This window comes from Tamandua tetradactyla, chromosome 6 (assembly GCF_023851605.1).
Source record: "Tamandua tetradactyla isolate mTamTet1 chromosome 6, mTamTet1.pri, whole genome shotgun sequence".
NCBI lineage: Eukaryota > Metazoa > Chordata > Mammalia > Pilosa > Myrmecophagidae > Tamandua > Tamandua tetradactyla.
In genome coordinates this window covers 160,022,844-160,043,658 of record NC_135332.1, presented here as the reverse complement: position 1 = coordinate 160,043,658, position 20,815 = coordinate 160,022,844, and the positions used below count along the sequence as shown (strand labels likewise).

The window sequence follows — 20,815 nt, the reverse complement described above, 5'->3', positions numbered from 1 at the left end:
ATGTCCACAGCAATAGAACTAGGCACCTTCACTTGGCCAAGTTGACACCTGAATCTAACTACCACACCTGGCTTCTCATTTCAAAAGGCTTCCTCAGGCGTGTTTTCTTTCTGCATTTCCAAACGTCGCATCTATATCAGCTCTAAAGCTTTTTCCAAAATGGCTCCCTCTTAAAGGACTCCAGTAAGTAACTCCACCTTGAGTGGGTGGAGACATATCTCCATGGAAACCACCTAATTAAAAGGTTCCACTCACAATTGGGTGGGTCATATCTCCATGGAACAACCTAAAAAAGAAGATTCTACCCAACAATATTGAATGAGGGTTAAAGGACATGGCTTTTCCAGGGTACACCATTGTTTCAAACCAACACACATAGCAATGCCAGTTTCAGAGAAAAAGATATTTTTGAGCATAAAGAAGGTCATTTCATAATGATAAAGAGGTCAAACAAGAAATTATAATCCTAAACATTTAATGCATTTAATAAAAGAGCTTCAAAATACATGATGCAAACAAAATAGAACTGCAAGGAGAAATAAATTGATTAACATTAGTGTTTGTAATACATCAATAACTGATTGAACAATTGAGAGAAATAAATCATTAAAGACATAAGATTTGAACAATGGTGTTAAAGAATTTGAACTAATGCTAATGGAACAGCAGAACACACATTCTTTTCAAGTGCACACAGAACATTTAACAAGATAGGCTATATTCTGGCATAAAACAACTCTCTATAAATGTAAAGGAATTCAAATGATACAAAGTATGTTCTCTGATAACAATGAAATTAACTAAGAAATCAATAACAGAATGTTTTCTGGAATATCCTTTAATATGTCAAAATTAAATAATAAACTTCTAAATAACCCATGGGTCAAAAAAGAAAAGAATCTACCTTTTGATTGATAGAAAATAAAAATATGAAATATAAAAAAATTTTGAATGCAGGGCTTAGAAATCTACAGGACCTATAATAGAAATGAAATAAGGTCTCAAATCAATGACCTAAGATTCTATCTTAATAACTAAAGTAAAGCCAAAGTAGGCAGGGAAAACAAATAATAAAGTGCAGAAAACAATGAAATAGAAACAAACAATTGATAAATCTCTAACCATACTGATCAGAACAAAGAGGAAATAAAAACTTGCAGTGTCAGGAGTGAAAGGGAAGGCATCATTACAGATATTAAAGACATAAAAAAGATTATAAGGGAATATAATGAATGATTTTATTTGAATAAATTAGAAAACTTAGATAAAATGGTCAAATATCCAATATACAACCTACATCTACTAAACAAATTGTGTTTGTTGCTAAAAACCTTCCCATAAAGAAAACACCAAGCTCAGATGGCTCCCTGGGTAGTATCTACTAGTTACATAAAGAATAAATAATACCAGTTCAACATAAATTCTTCCAAAACATCGAGGGGTAAAGAATAGGGAATATTTCCGAATACATTATATAAGATTAGCTTATGCCCAGATATGACCAGAAAATAAAACTATAGACCAATATCCCTTGTGAACACAGATACAACAATTCTTAAATTTATGAAATCAGTTCTGACTATATAATATAGACAAGGCATCTTAACCAAGTGGAGTTTTTCCAAAGAATGACAGGCTGATCTAACATTCAAAAATTCAAATCATCTGTATTAATAGGTTATCAAAGGGAAAAAAATCACCGTATCAATAGATGCAGAAAAAAAAAATCATTAGCTAGAATTCAGCATCCATTCATAATAAACATAATTCAGAAAACCAGGAATATGAGTTAACTTTCTTAACATGATAAATGTCTTAAAAATCACACTAGGGGCCAAGATGCTGGTATAGGAGGCAAGAGGGCAGTATAGGAAGGTGCGGAATTTAGTTTGTCTTCTAGAGCAACTAGTAAATGCCAGGAACTGTCAGGAACAGGGTTTGGGGGACATCTGTGACTGGATACACATTGTACACCAGTCTGGAATGGGTGGAAGGACCAAGGTCAAACCACAAAACTGTCAGTAAAGCCTCTAAAAGCCAGAGGCTGATGCCCTCTGACTGCAAAGCAGACTCAGTCAGAAACACTTACCTGTGGGAAAAAGAAGAGACCTCTTCTGGGAGAAAGAGGGGGCAGCCCAACCAAGCTCCAACTGCAGTTTTTATCAACAAATTTGGTCTGCTGAATACAAGCTCCAAGCACAAATAAATTGAGAGCAAGGAGGGAAAGAATCCTGAGGTTTTTCTGGGCACACAAGAGGCAGGACTGATAGAAAAAACAGAAACAAAATAAAAAGATCTAAGACTTTTGGATCAAAGTTCTCCCAGCTCAGAATACTGGAAGAGGGCTGTACTCAAAGGCACAAAGGGCCAGGTACCAATTCCGGCTCTTGACAGGTGAAACTTAGGGGCTGGGGACCAGCTGTGAAAAGGGATGAAAAAAAAAAAAATGAACCACCACAATTCTAAGTGGCTCACTATAGAAAGCCTCAGGCATTTTCCATTGTCAGCCCTGATCCAGGCAAGGGCAGAGTTAAGATAGGTATGAGAGTCAAAGTAACATGTAAAATGAAGGAGTTAATTCCCTAAAGGGCTTATCTTCCCAAGGAAGGGGGGTGGGGCCTAGCTCAACTGGTGGCCCTCAACCAGAGGATTTAGATCCCAAGGGCTAAGCCCTAAACCTGCCTTCTGTCTTAACCAAAACGCTGGCAGGTAAAGAGTCAGCACAGAATTAAAGTCACTGCACCACTTCACACCAGTGAAGAGTTGCAGGCTGACAAACACTTCCTGCTGGGAAGGATAGAAAAGCAGAGTTTAGAGGAATCACAAGAATCTCTAACAACCTGCTGAGTCTCATCCCCAAAGTAACTTAATACTGATTGCACCCTCCTCCTGAGACCTAGGCCTGTCTCATCTGGGAAAATCTGACTGTGGTTGATGATATCTGGGAAGACTATTCTAAGAAAAAACATGTTTCCATTTAGCCAAGGCAAGAACCAGAAAAGCAAGAGCTGAAAATTTCTGAACAGTTAAAAAGAGGGTATGCTAGAGGTCTAGAATAAGTTGTGCTGAATACCAAAAAAAAACAAAAAAAACAAAAAAAAAAACAGAGAACAAAACCAAACAACAAGAAAACTCTAGGTAAAAGAGCAAAATGACATCCAGAATAAACTAATCAAGGAAATCAGATGCCAAGACACCAACAAAAATTATGAGCCATACTAGGAAGTACAAAGATATGGCCCAGTCAAAGGAACAAACACTTCGAATTAGACACAATAGTTGAAACAACTAATTAATGTTCACTCAAAGATGCTAAATAAAGTCAAAAATCAAATCAGTGAGTTGAGGGAAGATATGGCAAAGGAAATGAAAGATATAAAGAAGACATTGGGCAACCACAAGTAAGAACTCCAAAGCTTGAAAAAACAAATGGCAGAACTTATGGGAATGAAAGACACAATAGAAGTGATGTAAAACATAATGGAGACTTACAACAACAGATGTGAAAAGGCAGAAGAAAGGATTAGCGAACTAGAGGACAGGACATCTGAAATCCTACACACAAAAGAACAGATAAGGAAAAGAATGAAAAAATATGACCAGGGTCTCGGAATTAAATGACAACATGAAGTGCATGGATATATATGTTATGGGTGTCACAGAAGGAAAAGAGAAGGGAAAAGGAGCAGAAAGAATAATGCAGAAAATAACCACTAAAAATTTCCCATCTCTTATGAAGAACATAAAATTACAGATCCAAGAATGCAGCATACCCCAAACAGAATAGATCCACATAGACGCACTCCAAAGATACTTACTAATCAGATTGTCAAGTGTCAACGACAAAGAGAATTCTGAAAGTAGCAAGACAACAGCCATCCATCATGTACAAGGGAAGTATGATAAGATTATGTGTGGACTTCTCAACAGAAACCATGGAGGTGAGAAGGCAATGGTATGATATACTTAAAATTCTGAAAGAAAAAACTGCCAACCAAGAATTCTATACCTGGCAAAACTGTCCTTCAAAATCAATGGGAAAGTTTAAAATATTCTCAGACAAACAGACACTGCGAGACTTTGAGACTCAGAGACCAGCTCTACAATAACTACTAAAGGGAGCACTATTGACAGATAGGAAAACACAGGAGAGGGAGATTTGGAGAAGAGTGTAGAAATGAAGACAATCAGTAAAAGTAAAAAGAAACAAAAAGATATGAAATGTGAAATTCAAAAGACAAAATGGTAGAAGAAAGTACTGCCTTCACAGTAATAAAATTAAATGTTAATCGATTAAACTCCCAATCAAAAGACATAGGCAGAATAGATTTTAAAACAGGACTTGTCTATATGCTGTCTACAAGAGACTCACTTTAAACCTAAGGACAAAAACATATTGATAATGAAAAGCTGGAAAAAGATACTTCAAACAAACAACAACCAGAAAAGAGTGGCAGTAGCTATATTAATATCTAACAAATTAGACTTCAAATGTAAAACAATGAAAAGAGACAAAGAAGGATGCTATGTAGTAATAAAAGTAACAATTCATCAAGAAGACATAACAATCATAACTATTTATGCAACAAGCCGGAGTGCCCCAAAATACATAAGCACACACTGACAACACTGAAGGGAGAAGCAGATACCTCTTCAATAAGGGAGACAGAGGATCAATAAGGAAACAGAGATTTTAAATAATGAAGTAAATGAACTAGTCTTAAAAGACAGTTACAGAACATTATACCCCACAACAACAGAATATACATTTTTCTCAAGTGCTCATGGATCATTCTCCATGATACACCACATGTTGGGTTACAAAGCAATAATAAATTTAAAGAGATTGAAATTATGCAAAGCACTTTCTCATCATAATGGAACAAAGTTGGAAATAAATGACAAATAGAAACTGGAAAATTAAAAATATGTGGAGACTAACCTACACATTCTTAAACAACCAGTGGGTCAGAGAAGAAATCACAAGAGAAATCAGTAATATCTTGAGGCAAATGAAAATGAAAACATAATATATCAAAACTGATGGTGCAGCAAAGGTGATGCTGAGAGGGAAATTTATGGCCCTTAATGCCTATATTAAACAAGAAAAAGGAGCAAAAATTGATGAGTTAACAGTGCACATGCAGGAACTAGAGAAAGAACCACAAACTAAACCCAAAGCACACAAAAGGAAATAAATTACAAAGATTAGAGCAGAAATAAATGAATTTGAGAACATGAAAACAATAGAGAGAATTTAAAAATCAGAAGCTTGCACTGAGAAAATCTATAAAACTGATGGACCCTTAGTTAGGCTGACAAAAAAAGAGAGAGAGAGATGCAAATAAATAAAATAAAAAAATGGGAGGGGGGAATCTGCTGGTTTGAAAGTATTATGTACTGCAGAAAAGCCATGTTTTAATCCTGATCCAATCTTATGGGAGCAGCCATTTCTTTTAATCCTTATTAAGCATTAGAGGTTGGATGCTTAATAAGATTATCTCCATGGAGATGTGCCTTAATTAGAACACTTTAACTTCCTTAGAACTGTAAACTTATAACTTATTAAATTCCCCTTTATAAAAGCTGTACCAGCTCTGGTATATCGCATTCTGACGGCTTGCAAACTAACACAGGGGAAATAACTAATGACCCTGCAGAACTAAAGGAGATGATGAAAGGATACTGTGAACAACTAAATACTAATAAAATAGACAACACAGATGAATGGGCAACTTCCCAGCATTTGGAAAGAGCAAGGCTGCTGAATAGTCCCTTGGAAAGGGTGGGACTGCCACTTTCTAAAGCCCCAAGGATAAATAAGTCTCAAACTTTGAAATCTAACGGAGTTTGCCTTGCAGGTTTTAGGAACTGTATGGGTTCAGTGACCCATTTGTACTTTCCAATTTCTCCCTGCAGAAATGGAAACATGTCTCCTATGATTGTCTCACCTTGGTATGTTGGCAGCAGATAACTTATTCTGAGTTTTACAGACCCAGAACTAGAAGAAAAATTTTTCCTGTAACAGACTTTGAGGAGATTTTGTACTGGTTTTAACTTTATATTGTATTTGTATTGTTACTAAAATGGTTTAAGGCTTTTGTGATATTGTGATGGAGTGAATGTATTTTGTATATGGGAAAAATATGTCTTTTGAGGGTCCAGAGGGTGGAATGTGCTGGTTTGAAAGTACTATGTACCCCAAAACTCCATGTTTTAATCCTGATCCAATCTTGTGGGAGCAGCCATTTCTTTTAAACCCTATTCAGCACTATAGGTTGGAAACTTGATTAAATTATCTCCATGGAGATGTAACAACCAATTGTGGGTGTGAATTTTGATTAAATGAGATGTGGCACCATCCATTCCAGGTGGGTCTTGATTTAGTTTACTGGAATCCTTTAAAAGAGAAAACAATTTGGAGAGAGTCAGAAACAAGACAAATGATAGAAGCATCAGAGTAGACAGTAAATTCATAGCAGAGTTGACACAGATACAGAAATGTGAAGAAGACACAGACGTTTGGAGATGCTTGGAGCTCAGCAGACATTGCCATGAAGTGTTAAGCAAGCCAGAACCTGGAGAGAGCCAAGGGAAGCCAAGAGATAAAAGCCAGCCATAAAGAAGTAAAGTGAGGAACCTCCAAAGGAACAGAGGCTGAAAACAATGGAGTCCATGTGCAAGGGACCAGCATGTCTTCCCAGCTGACAGGTGTTCCAGAAACATCGACCTTTCTTGAGTGAAGGTAGCCTCTTACTGGTGCCTTAATTAGGACACTTTCCCTTCCTTTGAATTGTAGATTTGTAACTTATTAAATTCCCCTTTATAAAAGCCATTCCAGTTCTGGTATATCACATTCTAGTAGTTTGCAAACTTACACAGGGTACATAACTTCTGGCCCTGCAGAACTGAAAGAGATAATGAGAGGATATTATGAGCAACTATGTGCAATAAACTAGACAATGTAGAAGAAATGAACAAATTCCTAGAAAAGCATAAACAGCCAACATTGAATCAAAAAGAAATAGTTGACCTCAACAAATCAATCACAAGAGTTTGAATCAGTCATCAAGAAGCTTCCAAAACAGAAAAGTGCAGGACCCAGTGACTTCATATGTGAATTCTACCACATATTCAAGAAAGAATTAGTACCAATTCTGCTCAGATTCTTCAAAAAAATTGAAGAGGAGGGAAAGCTGCATAACTCATTCTATGAAGCCAACATCACCGTACTATCAAAGCCAGACAAAGATACTACAAGAACATAAAATTAGAGCTAATTCTCTTTAATGAATATGGATGCAAAAACCCTCCACAAAATGCTCTCAAATTGAATCCAACACCACAGTGAAAGAATTATGCACCATGACCAAATAGGATTTATTCCAGGTATCAAGGTTGGTTCAACACAAGAAAATCAATTAATGTAGTATACCAACCACATCAATAAGTAAAAGAAGAAAAAACCATGTGATCATCTTGACTGATGCTGAAAAGGTATATGACAAAATTCAACTTCCTTTCTTGATGAAAGCTCTTCAAAAAATAGGAATAGAAGGGACCCTCCTCAACATGCTAAAGGAAATATATGAAAAAACCACAGGTAACATCATCCTCAATGGGTAAAGACAGAAAGCATTTCCTCTGAGAGCAGGAACAAGACAAAGATGGGCACTGTCACCAGTGTTGAAGTACTAGCTACAGCAATTATACAAGAAAAAAAAGTCATCAATTTGAAAAGTTAAAAGTAAAACTTTCACTGTTTGCTGATGATGTGATACTGTATGTCAAAATTCCCAAAACATCAAGAACAAAGGTACTAGAGCTAATAATTGAGAACAGCAAAGTGGCAGGGTACAAGACCAACACCTAAAAATCAGTAGTGTTTCTGTATACCAGTAATGAGCAATCTGAAGAGGAAATTAAGAAAAAAAAATCATTTACAATAGCAGCCAAAAGAATTAAATAATTAGGATTAAATTTAATCAGGTGCACAAAAGACCTATACACAGAAAACTATAAGAAATTGCTAAAAGAAATCAAAGAATACCTACATAAATAGAAGGACATACCATGTTCATTGATATATAGTTCATTGATATATAGTTAAGACGTTAATTCTACCCAAATTGATTTATAGTTTCAATGCAATGCCAATTAAATTCCCAACAACTTACTTTGCAGAAATAGAAAAGCCAATAATCAAAATAATTTGGAAGGACAGTTTGCCTTGAATAGCTAAAAATATCTTAAGAAAGAGGAATGAAGTGGTAGGTCTCACACTATCTGACTCTAAATCATATTACAAAGCTACAGTCATCAAAACAGCATGGTACTGGCATAAAGAAAGATGCACTGACCAATGGAATTGAATTGAGTGTTCAGAAATAGACCCTCTCATCTATGGACAATTGATCTTTTTTTTTTGTCACACAATTTTAATCAAGTTACTGGTAAGCAGTAAAAATGCAATTATATGAAAAGATCATATTTTACGTGTTTAAACAATTTTTCATTGTCTTTACTTGTAAGGTGTTGAAGTTGGGACCCACTCCTGAATCTTCTTTCTAGTGGTGGAATAAGGTACATATTGTTCTGGAGTGCCACTCATGTTGAATTTATGGTTTGCCCAAATGAATTTACAAGCAGTAGGTGGTTTTGTTGTTGGGGGATCATCAGTCATGCAATGAAGCCAACGATGCCATTCGGGGGGTACCATGCTTCCATCCACATCCCAGAATGTGTTCCTGCCATTCATTTCAATAGTATACATAACTCATCGGTGCTGGCCAAAAAACTGCTTGTTGTCTTCATAGTATTTGTTTCCATATTTGTCTTCCCCTACTAATTGACCAACCCTGACATCATTTGTCATGAACAACACTCGGAAATAGCCACAGAGGCCACTGTGGCTGCTGATCTGCTGCAGCCCCTGCCTCAGGACCTGCACTAAGTCCATCTTCCCCCTCCCTCTGGCCCAGCCTCCCTCCGGACAATTGATCTTCTGTAAGGCACTTAAGCCACTCAATTGGGACAGAGTAGTCTCTTCAATAAATGGTGTTTAAAGAATTGGATATTCGCATCCAAAGGAATGAAGGAGGACCCCTATCTCACATCCTATATAAAAATTGACTTAAAATGGATCAAAGACCTAAACATTAGAGCTAAGACCATAAAACTTTTAGAAGAAAATGTAGGGAATTATTTTACAGATTTTGTGATAGGAGGTGTTTTCTTAGACCTTACATCAAAGTGTAAGCAGTGAAATAAGAAATAGATATATGGTAGATAGATAATCCTCGAAATTAAACATTTTTGTGCCACAAAGAACTTTGTTAGGAAAGTAAAAAGGCAGCCAACACAATGGGAGATAGTATTTGGAAACCATACATCAGATAAGTGTTTAATATTCAGAATATAGAAAGAGATTCTACAACTCAACAACAAAAACACAAGCAACCCAATTAAAAAATGTGCAAAGGACATGGGCAGATATTTTCGGGAAAAGGAAATATATTTGACTCAAAAATACCTGAAAAGATGATCAACTTCACTGACTATTAGGAAATGCAAATCAAAACCACAATGAGATATCATCTCACACCTACTAGAATAGCCATTATCAAAAAAACAGAAAACTACAAGTGCTGGAGAGGATGTGGATAAAGAGGAACAATTATTCACTGTTCTTTGGAATATAGAATGGTGCAACTGCTCTGGAAGGTAGTTTGGCAGTTCCTCAGGAAGCTAAGTAGAGAATTACTGTGTGATCCAGCAATCCCATTACTATGTATATATTCAGGGAAACTGTAGGCAAGGACACAAACAGACATTTGCACCTGAGCATTATTCACGATTGCTAAGAGATGTGGAAACAGCCCAAATGTTCATCAAGGGATGAGTGGCTAAACAAACTGGTAAACACCTACAATGGACTATTACACAGTTGTCAGACAGAATAAAGTCACGAAGCACGTAACAAGGTAGATGAAGCTGGAGGTCATCATGATGAGTGAAATTAGCCAGAAACAAAAAGACTAATACTATATGGTCCCACTAATATCAATTAACATTAATGAGTGAACTTTGAGATTTAAAGTCAAGAACGCAGATTATCAGGAGATAGAAATAGAGATTGGGAATTTGATGCTGACAGAGAACAAAATGTTCAACAGGACTGATTGTAAAGATCCAGAAATGGATAGCACAATGCTAGCTGATGGTTGCACAATATTGTAAGTACACTGAATGAAGCTGAATGAGAGTATGGTTGAAGGAGGAGGGATAGGAGAGTGTAAGACAGCAGAAGGAAAGGCAGAGAATAAAGACTGGGACAGTATAACTTAGAGATGCCTAGAGTGAACAATGATGGTGATTAAATATACAAATATAGGAATGTTTTTATATGAGGGAGGAAAAATGAATGTCAACATTGTAACACGTTGAAAATGGGATGGTATATAGGGGGAAATACTATCAGTGCAAACCAGGGTGTATGATTAACGGTAACATTGTAATATGCTTCCATTGAATATAACAAAGATGATATGCCAAAGCTAAATGTCAATAAGTGGGGGGTATGGGAATCTTTTGTGGAAGACATGGAAATGCCCTCATATAGAATGTGGTGGTGAAGTCAGGACTATGTAATTGTACCAGGAATGATTGATTTTTTTACTTAGGTTGAATTGTATGATGTGTGGCTAAAACTGTCTGAAAATGAACAGAGATATAAGTGCTGGAGAAGCTATGGAAAGAGAGATGTACCTACTCACTGTTGGTAGGGAAATAGAGTGGTGCAGCCCCTCTGGAGGGCAGTGTAGTGGCTCTGCAGGAAGCTAGAAGTAGGGTTGCTGCATAATCCTGAAACCCCATAGTTAGGTGTGTACTTGGAGGAACTTCCATTCTCACACTGGTGTTTATGGTAACAGTGTTTGTGATTTGCAATTGTTCAGAGTTGTGTAAAGGGTATATCAAGTGAGGAATGGAAGGGGAAACTGTGGTGTATCCATATAATGGACTAATGAGTAGCTGCGAGAAGGAATGAAGTTGCAGGCAAATGAAACTTGAGGTCAGCGTGTTGAATGAAATAAGTCAGAAACGAGAAGACAAATATTATAATGCCTCACTAACATGGACTAACTATAATATGCAAACTCTAAGAATTGAATTTGAGAGTGTAGATTATCAGGTGAAACCCTATTGTAAAGGTTCCTAGACTGTAAACTTTTAACAGCAGTCACATCTATTCCAGAGTTGTAACCATTATTTCTAAATTCTGAGATACTGAGCTCTTTGTGTAACCTGGTCATTTCCCAGGACTTCAGGTATTTGTGTACCACCTGAGACTCAGAGCCAACAATCTGTAGCTATGAAAGCAGCATTACCCCATATAGCAACTATTAAAAACACTGAAAAAGTGATCAAACTTCAATTACAGATAAGAATAAAGCTTATCTGGATAGGACTAATGTAAATCAGACTAAAGGGTATAGGATGATATTGACTGTATTTTTAAACTTCATCTTCTGTGTGAGACCAAAGGAAGAGTTGTTATTTGGTACAAAATTTATATTTTTTGTAGCGCACTACCAACTTTAATTTGCATGTTTAGCTTATCCGAACACCATAACTTCATGGAATGTTGAATGGGGATTGAGATCCTGTTGGTTTGTTTGATGCCCTGAAACATCCCTGACTAATCTGGAAAGAAGATTTAAAAGTATTTGCAAAGTCCCCCTGAGGGACTGGTGAAAAAGGTAGAAATATTAAACTTCCCCACCTAGGGAAGGTCTGACAGTCTTGCAATCATTGCAAACTTGGGGCTTGCCCTAATGAAACTTATTCCTGCAAAGGAGAAGCTAAGCCTACTTATGATTATGACTAAGAGTCACCATCAGAGAAACCACTTTTATTGCTCAGTTGTGGTCTCTCTCTCAGCCAACTCTGCAGGTGAACTCACTGCCCTCCCTGTTACATGGGACATGACCCCCAGAGGTGTAAAATTCCCTGGCAACATGGGACATGACCTCCAGGAATGAACCTGGCCCTGGCATCATGGGTTGAGAAAGTCTCCTTGACCAAAAGGGAGAAGAGATTGTAAACAAAATAAAGTTTCAGTGGCTGAAAGATTTCAAATAGAGTCGAGAGGTCAATCTGGAGGTTATTCTTATGCAGTAAATAGATATTTCTTTTCAGTTTGGTGGCTATTGGAGGAGCTAGAGGGAAATACTTGAAACTGCAATCCACAACCTTGATTCTTAAAGATGATTGAATAACTATAAAGCTTTTAAGTTGTGAGTGTGTTTGTGAAAACACTGTGGTTGACACTCCATTTATTCAGTGTATGGACAGATGAGTAAGAAAAATAAAAGGCATAAAATAAATGAAAAATAGGGAGGAGGTGTTCTTTTTCAGTGTTATTTTTACTTTTATTCTTATTTTCTCTTTTTGGAGTAATGAAAAGTTTCAAAAAATCAATTGTGATGATGATTTGCACAGCTCAATGATGACCCTGTGAACCATTTGTATAATTTGGATGATGATATGGTATGTAAATAGATATCTCAATAAAATTGCATTTACAAAAGCAAACAAGATTTTATGAATTTAAGATGCTAAATTTAATCTCTGTGGTAATTACAAGGAAAATATTGGAGAATATGCATTATGGATTTAAGATGCTAAATTTAAGCCCTGTGGTAACTACAAGGAAAATATTGGAGAATATGCAAGACCATAGAGACAGAAATTAGAGTACAAGTTGCCAGGGTTGAGGGTGAAGGAAAGGGGGCAGGGAAAAGGGGAGGTAATAGGTATTGGGTTTCTGTTAGGAAGATGGGAACGTTATAGTAGTAGAAAGTGGTGAAGGTAGCCCAATGTTATGAATGCGGTTAATCCCACTGAATAGTACGTATGGGAATGGGTGAAATGGGAAAGTTTATGTGGTGTATTAATTAGAGTTCTCTAGAGAAACAGAATCCACAGGGAACACTCGCAAATATAAAATTTATAAAAGGGTCTCATGTGACCGCGGGAACACAGAGTCCAAAATCTGCAGGGCAGGTTGTGAAGCCGATGATTCCAATGGAGGGTCTGGTTGAACTCCGCAGGAGAGGCTCACCAGCCGAAACAGGAAGAGCCTGTCTCTTCTGAATCCTACTTAAAAGGCTTCCAGTGATCAGATTAAGTATCACTCATTGCAGAAGACACTCCCCTTTGGCTGATTACAAATGTAGCTGACATGATCATGATTTAATTCTATGACATGTCCTCATCACAACAGACAGGCCAGCACTTGCCCAACCAGACAAACAGGTTACACTACTTGGCCAAGTTGACACATGAACCTAACCATGACATGTGGTTTATATGTTCCCACAACATAAAAAGAAAGACATTATTGGGACATTTGAAAAAACTGGAATCTTGACTGTAAGCTTTATATCAATGTTATATAACTTATGGTTGTATAAGTGAATTTGTTTTCAGGAAGTGTACACGGCAGTGTTAAGTATTCAAGGAACATGATATATATAACCTACACTCAGGTGTTCAGAAAATGGATTGATAGAGAGATAGACTGAATGATATGGCAAATGTGGCAAAATGTTAAATAAGGTAGATTTGGACATCTGAGAGGCTAGGGGTAGTTTGGAGCTCTCTGTATGTGGTTGGTATTATTTTGTAACTATCCTGTTACAAAATAAAACATTTAAAAAAATCACTCTACATGATGAAAGACTAAATGCCTTCCCCTTAACATCTGGAAGAACCCAAGAATATCTACCCTTACTTCTTCTATTGTGCATAGTATAAGAGGTTCTAGCCAATGCAATAAGGAAAGTAGAAAAGAAGTATAATTATCTCTATTCTTAGAAGATATGATCATCTATGCATAAAATAAGCAATGACTTCCGATACCTAGGCTGGAGGAGCTAAGCAATGTAGAAACTTAGAAGAACATAATTTTCCTTATGTCTTTATTGTCCAGACTCCTGAGGTTGGATCTTTTCAGTAAAGAGTTCCAATATTAGAAATTCCTTGTTAGAACAGAGTTATATACGAGGTAAGAATCCAGGCTTTACAATCTGGGAAATGCACACTGTAACTCTAGTTCCACCATTTTGGGGGAGGCAAAGCTATTTACACCTTTGATAGCTTCAGTTCTCACGTGAAAAATTAGAATAATAAAGACACTCAAATCAGATGATGTGAATAAAGTTCATATTTAGAGTGCTGGGCACATACTACGTTATTATTAATAGGGAGTCCTTATCGAGCTGAAATTCTGTTCTTTGTTTCCTAGTTCTGTGCTCTGAATACAGCACAAAAATTTAATCACTACCTGCCGCATTTTAAAATTATGTCTGCAAATTCCTTAAGACTCTTCCAGTCATCTTAGAGTTGGAAACTATACCGTCTACCCTTCAGTCTAGGCTCGATTGTGACTGCTTCAAAGAGGAAAGCATGGCAAAAGTGATACTCCGTGACTTCCGAAGCAAGTTGGTAAAATGTGATATAATTTCCTGCCTTGATTGTTGGATCACTCATGCTGGAGCCTCAATCTCCATCTAAGAACTCTGACTACCCTAATACTGTCATGATAGAAGGAAGCTAAGGCATTTGGAGAGGTCATGGGTGAGTGTGCTGGTCAGTGGACAAAGTTCAGTTACTCTAGCTTGGGCAACAGCATATGCACGATCCTTTAAATGGATTCAGTTCCCAAATGTCTAATTACCTTCAACCTGTGAGTCTTCTCAGATGAGGCCACAGCCATCTGGAACAGAGACCAGTCATTTTGACGAGGCCCAAACTCCTGACCCACAAAATCTGTGAGGATAATAAAAGGCTTTTTTAAACCCCTAAATTTTGAACTTATTAGTTATGCAGCTATAGTAATTGGGACATTTTTCTTCATGACAACTCTTCAAATATTATCCACCAGTATTTCTTCTCTTCCTACCACAGTTCCTTCACCAGTTTCTCAAAAAACATGGTTTTGAGTTGTATCATTACATGACCACATTCCTTTCAAAGTGTTACCATGTGACAGTCACAAGGAACATGATACCTCTGATTTGAATAAAAGAGAGAAATACATTCTTATCTTCTTCAAGGAAATTATAATCTTGTAAGGAAGACCAGAAAAACCAGTATCAGACAATCAGCAGACAGCACAACAGAGCAAGTAATTAAGTGCCAGCTTCCTTACTCTTGTTAGAGTAGATTAGAGAAAAATGGAATCAATTAGGCCCAATAAACAAGCGTTTCATGAAGATTCTTTAATGAGCTTGGGCCTCAGCTTTTGGTAGGATTGGTTTAGTTTGAGATAGATGGCCTCTTTAGATATGTGAATCATGTACACAAAACAGGTAGATAAAAGTAAGCCCAATACTATTCACAAGTTAAAGAAGAATGGATCCTGACTTCATGCGCTTCTCAAGAGCAGACCTATGAGGTCTGCCCACTCTGTTCGATCTCACAGTCTAGCTCTACTGCTTACCATGTAACCTTGTGCAAGTTAGCTAACTTTTCAATAGTCTAAACTTTTCTCATCTGTAAAATAGGGGTACTAATATTATAATTCCTAAGAGGATCATGGGGATTAAATGAGATAATATGTGAAAAGAACCCAGTATAATGTCAAGCAACTTTAGCTACTATTACTTCATTCATTCTAAAAAAATGTGTTTGCTCTGTACTAAGAACAGGGTCCTATGCAAAGTTCTGAGAATTATAAAAAAAAATGCGAGTATAACATACATTTGTTCCTAAATTCTAGTACCACACAGTCTAATGGGAAACACACATACATCATAATAATTATAACCAGTGTAAGAATATTATATTAGTGATACATATGAGGCCCTATGTGCTAATACAGTAATAGAGACACATACACAATCCTCACTAAGCCTATATGTGTTTGAAAGGTTTTTCAGAAGAAGAAATCTTGTGCTTCTCTGAATTAACATTTCCTTGAAGTTATTTCTTGAAATAGATGTTCAGCAGACAGACAAGATGGAAAAAAACATTCCAAAAGAGAGGAAACAACTTATTTGAAAGAATGATATGAAGAAAAACCAAGATCAGCTTGGGATTGTCTTTATACACTTTAGAAAGGCCAGAGAATAGAGTCTATATCAAGATTCATGAACAATGCTATCGAACAATTGAGCAGGAAACAGAACTAGAGAGGTCATGGTGATTTTGGTAGGTATTTGATTTCTATGTATGAGGCAAAGAGAATTCTATCAAGTCTTAAGTCATTGAAAGATTTTAAGCAAGGATACAACTGGATCAGATATGTTATTTATAAAGATCTTTAAGGCAGGAGGCCGAGAATTTCTTCCCATCAAATGGCATAAGGTAAGGTTATCTAGTAGGTTTGAACCAGATCATGGAGAATACTGTCAACCAGGCATGTGAGTATATGAGTCACAGGAAACCACCATATGGTTTTGTGAAATGATGGCACATCAGAAACAAACACAAATTTTTTTAAAAAACTGAATGTTTACTGAAGATTTGCCTGGGAGTCATATGGTGACTGTGTCAAAGGCAAGGGAGTTCAGAAGAGACTAAGCAGCTGAGATCATTCAACCATATCTCTGTTGTAGAAAGGCAAGACATAGAGTCAGGACTGATGTGGCGAGGTCTGGGAAGAGAGATGAAAGGATTTATACCAGAGACATTTTGAGGAAAGAAACGAAAAGGTTGAATGACTAATTAGAAAGAGGGAATGAAGAAAAGACGATATGCACAAAACCTAGCCCAAGCTATTTGAGCCCCTGTGGCCTCCTTCCAATTATCCTCCTCAGAATTGAAACTGAGACTATGTCTTGCTCATAGCTGTTTCAACACCAGCACATAGCTAGTGCCTGACAAATAGCAGAAAGTTCAGTAAATGTTTGACAAATAAATGAAAAATGAATCAAACAATGGAGACACCATTAACAGACAAAGAAATCTGCTGCTTGATATCATTTTTTCTTCCTGAAGCTCCACGTCCAGTTTGTGCCTTCTCTTTCCTTCTTACGACAATACAGTTGGTAACACTGGGATTTATCCCATTTGAGACTGTGCTTTACATGTACTATAATTCATATATCTACTATGGATCTGAGTTGGATTAAGTGATATTGAATACTATCTGAAGACCTGGGTGAAAGGGGCGTCTTCCTTGAGCCACATTTAGAACCCTACTTTGACCTACCTCCAACTGTGCCTCTTCTCATAGCATAGAGCCAATCTTGACACAGACTCTATTCTCTAGCCTTTCTAAATTTGCATAAAGGCAGCCCCGCACAAGCCTTCATTTTTCTTCACATCATACTGCCTTCCAGGACTACATGCTTCCCCTTCTATACCACACTATGGTACACAAGATCTCAGAATTCTTTGCTCCAAATGGTCACTCAGTGAGCTTCTTCCCTGTATCTTTCTAAGTGTGTACCACATATTATGTGGACATCTCCAAAGTTATGGTGTGGCCAAGGGCTGCTCTTTTCTGTGAAGCTGTTCAGATATTGGACCTGTAAACTGAGCTGTCGACATACATAGACACAAGACCCCTTGTGGTGCGGGAGGAAGCCTGGGGTTGAAAGAGATTGGACAGCTCTCCCATGTCAGGCCACAGATCTGCAAGGTTTCTGACAATTCTACAGTTCATCATGGCCTTCACATGTTGAGAGGTACATCTGCTAAGGGATGAGAATGGAACATATTCTATTTTATTCACTCCTTACCTTGATTTAATGCTTGTAAATATTTAGACTAAAGGGAAGGGACCATTTTTTCCAGGATCTGCATATGTCAGAGACAGTCCTGTCTTTAAACACGAAGTTTTAATTGAGTAACTACTGTATATCTAAGACTCCACATGACTTCTTGGAGGTTGTATAATCTTGCGAACATTTCTGGACTAATAATTTAGACTTCTTCCCTACATCATAATTGCAGGTTAAACAGTCCATTACCTTATAGTTAAGTATTTCACTCTTCTTTGTATCCCTCTATCACCCACTGCTTTTTTTGCAAAGCCATCTCCTTTAGTTTTGAATTTTGTTGTAGTTGCTGCTGATGTAATGTGCATGCATTTATTGCTCTGTATGTAGTTTTCATTTTGTTTCTCAGCTGGTTTCTGTCTTCAGAGGAGAAGTGTATTTTTTCTTCATTTCAATCCCGTATCTAAATCATCATGTTCTTTGTGTTTGAAAAGCAGAACACAGATTTTTGCTATACAAAATGAAACACGGTTCAGAATTTTAAAATAAGTACAGTTTAGTCATATTCCCTAAAATATTTACACCTGTTGAACTGATAAATTGCCTGGCTTCTAGCAAATCAGAATTATAATTTATTTTGTTTATTAAAAATAGCTTAACCGGGAATAAATACATTTTAACACATCAAATCCAAGATGAACCTGTTTTGTCACTTATTGTAGGTGTTAACTTCTCAGAAAAGCAATTACTAATAACTCCTCAGGGGTTCATCTCAAATGCCATTTTTTCCCTTTGCTGTTCACTAAATTCTAAGGGATACTTTTGCCTAACTTTGGCTTTCTTTGGCATTGAGAGCTGAAGGAAGTCATCCTAGTTAAAACGTTTGACTTTGAGGTAAAACACCCTGTCTCTTGTATTTCAATGAGTCTTTTTTATTGAAAAGGCTAAATATTTTGAGATGGGGTGTTTCATTTCTATGTTGTTAGCATTTGCTTTAATGTGTGTGTGTGTGTGTGTGTGTGCGTGCGTGTGTGTATGTGTGTACAATGGAAATGATAGTAACTAACCTGGATTTATAAATTTATATTAATGTCTTCATAAAGCTACAAAAAGCCTATGCTCCCCTCCTATCATTTTACCCTTTTAAATTCTTCTCCTATTCGCATTTGTGTGGTGGGCTGCAAAGACACATTGTTTTGACTTTCGTTATAAGCCATGCCCTGAATGCTATACAGGCCTTCTTAGTGATTTGAAATTTCCCATTCAGGATCAATTACTTCTTCAGCTGGGCTTGCTTCGAGGCCAAGAAGGAATGTGTGTTAAACACCAATCCATTCAAGACATTTTAATGAACATCTACAACTTTTCTCCCACTAAGCTGCAGAAAGAATACCGTATGGCTTAGATATTATCATTCCATTGTTTTTGTTATCATCGCCATCATTTTTCTATTCAGCTTATATATGACTTGTAAAAGAAAACTGTTTGATAAGGCAAGACTCAGATAAGGATCAATAATACAAGAAGGAAAGGGGAGAGCAAATAAAGCAACCCAAGGGCGACAGGACCTACAGTATCTGAAGTATTCACATTCCAGACAGTTTTTTAGAAGCGTGGAACTTTCCAGTTTTAAGTATCTGATAGCCAGAAGGTGGTGTTTTTAACCATGAAAATCTGGATTGTTCCACCTGCTTGGGATGTATTTTTACCTAAGGAAGCCAACTTTCATTTTCTGGAGAGAAAGGGGTATAGGGTCGCTTCACACTGCCATATGTGCGCCTCGGTGCCCAGGCTCCGTCCGGCTGACTGGAATAGGAGAAGGTGGCCACCTCCCCTTCCCCACTATTCACCCTCTGGCAGCGCTCGAGACCCTCTGCCAAGGCTCTGGCAGTTTTAAGACTATTTCCTGGCAGCCATTGGCTTCGAAAGGCCATATGACTCTGCTTCTGTCCGTCTGGATTTTGCCCTGAATTTCTCAAAGGCTTGCTTCTGAGCAGCATCTCAGCGGCAGCAGGAGCCCTGGGATTCAGCGAGGCCACGTTAGCCAGGCACTTTGGATCCCTGAGCTGTCCCTGCGCCTCCTGCCAGCAGCTCCAGGGCTTCAAAGAAGGGCCCTGCTGGAGCGCCCAGGATGCTTTGCGGCGGCTGCCACAGCCCCTCTTTTGAAGCACCATGGCAGCCAACAGAGAGGATTCTGTGTTACGTACAGTATGACCCTGAGGTGCCAGCCAGCTGCTGTGACTCAGCTAAAAACAGGGAACTCGCTGTGAGGGAGAGGGCGTAGAGGGGAGAGATTACCGAGGGGGAGGGAAGCGAGGAAAAGCAGCAGGAGTTTATGATGCCCAAAGTTTGTCAAAGGGCTCAGAACACATTTCTGGAAAAGCTTTCTGGACTGGCCAAAGGAAGCCCATCTCTGTGAGCCTAAGATCGTTTGGGATGCCGAATGCTTAATGGCCTTCGGAGCGAATGAGAACAAGAGGCAGCAGGATTAGGCAAAAGCAAGAAAATAAATTCTCTCTCCTCTCACTCCCAAGTGCCCTGAGGAAATGTGTAGTAATTGGCCTTCCAGATTTCGTTTGTGATCAAACACATCCGTGTTAAGAAACAGAATCACTTTGCATATCAGCTTCTGTTTCATTTTTTATTTATTATTATTTTTTTTTTTTACTTTTTCCTGTGGTAGCTTTCGAACAGGAGGGGCTATGGTCTGAGTCCACATGATGAAACTGACCATCTCAGAAGCAAGTCTGAATGCAAATTGTGCATAAAACAACACAGTACAGAGGAGAACATATTTGTGAAGCATTGTATTATGTGTGCTCCTTGGCGTTGGGCAGCTTTTTTAAGGAGAAAGGTGAAGCTCAGCTAAAAGTAGAGCTGTAAAAGGAAATCTTAGTCTTATTTTGTGAAACATTTGCTAGGGTACTTTGCTCAGTTCAAAGGTAAAAAGTTACAGGCGGATGGAACATAAAATGCAAAATGTTCTTTGGCTAAAAATACAAAAAGTGGGCCTGAGAAAAGAGTGCAGGAGAAAAGACTTAATAATAGAGAAGACAGTGACAGGAAATACAGATTAAGTCAGCATT

At 37.6% G+C, this 20,815-nt stretch overlaps 1 long non-coding RNA gene and 1 pseudogene across 1 annotated transcript in view; one reads left to right on the top strand and one right to left on the bottom strand.

Moving 5' to 3' along the window:
- LOC143686461 (uncharacterized) overlaps positions 1 to 14,906 on the top strand; it is a 63,783-nt gene extending 48,877 nt beyond the window's left edge. Inside the window, exon 4 of the long non-coding RNA XR_013177171.1 lies at positions 14,309 to 14,906. This is a non-coding gene — a long non-coding RNA (uncharacterized LOC143686461). The remainder of the gene's footprint in view (positions 1 to 14,308) is intronic.
- On the bottom strand, positions 8,434 to 8,959 carry LOC143686460 (NADH dehydrogenase [ubiquinone] 1 alpha subcomplex subunit 12 pseudogene; annotated as a pseudogene).
- Positions 14,907 to 20,815: the final 5,909 nt, after the last annotated feature.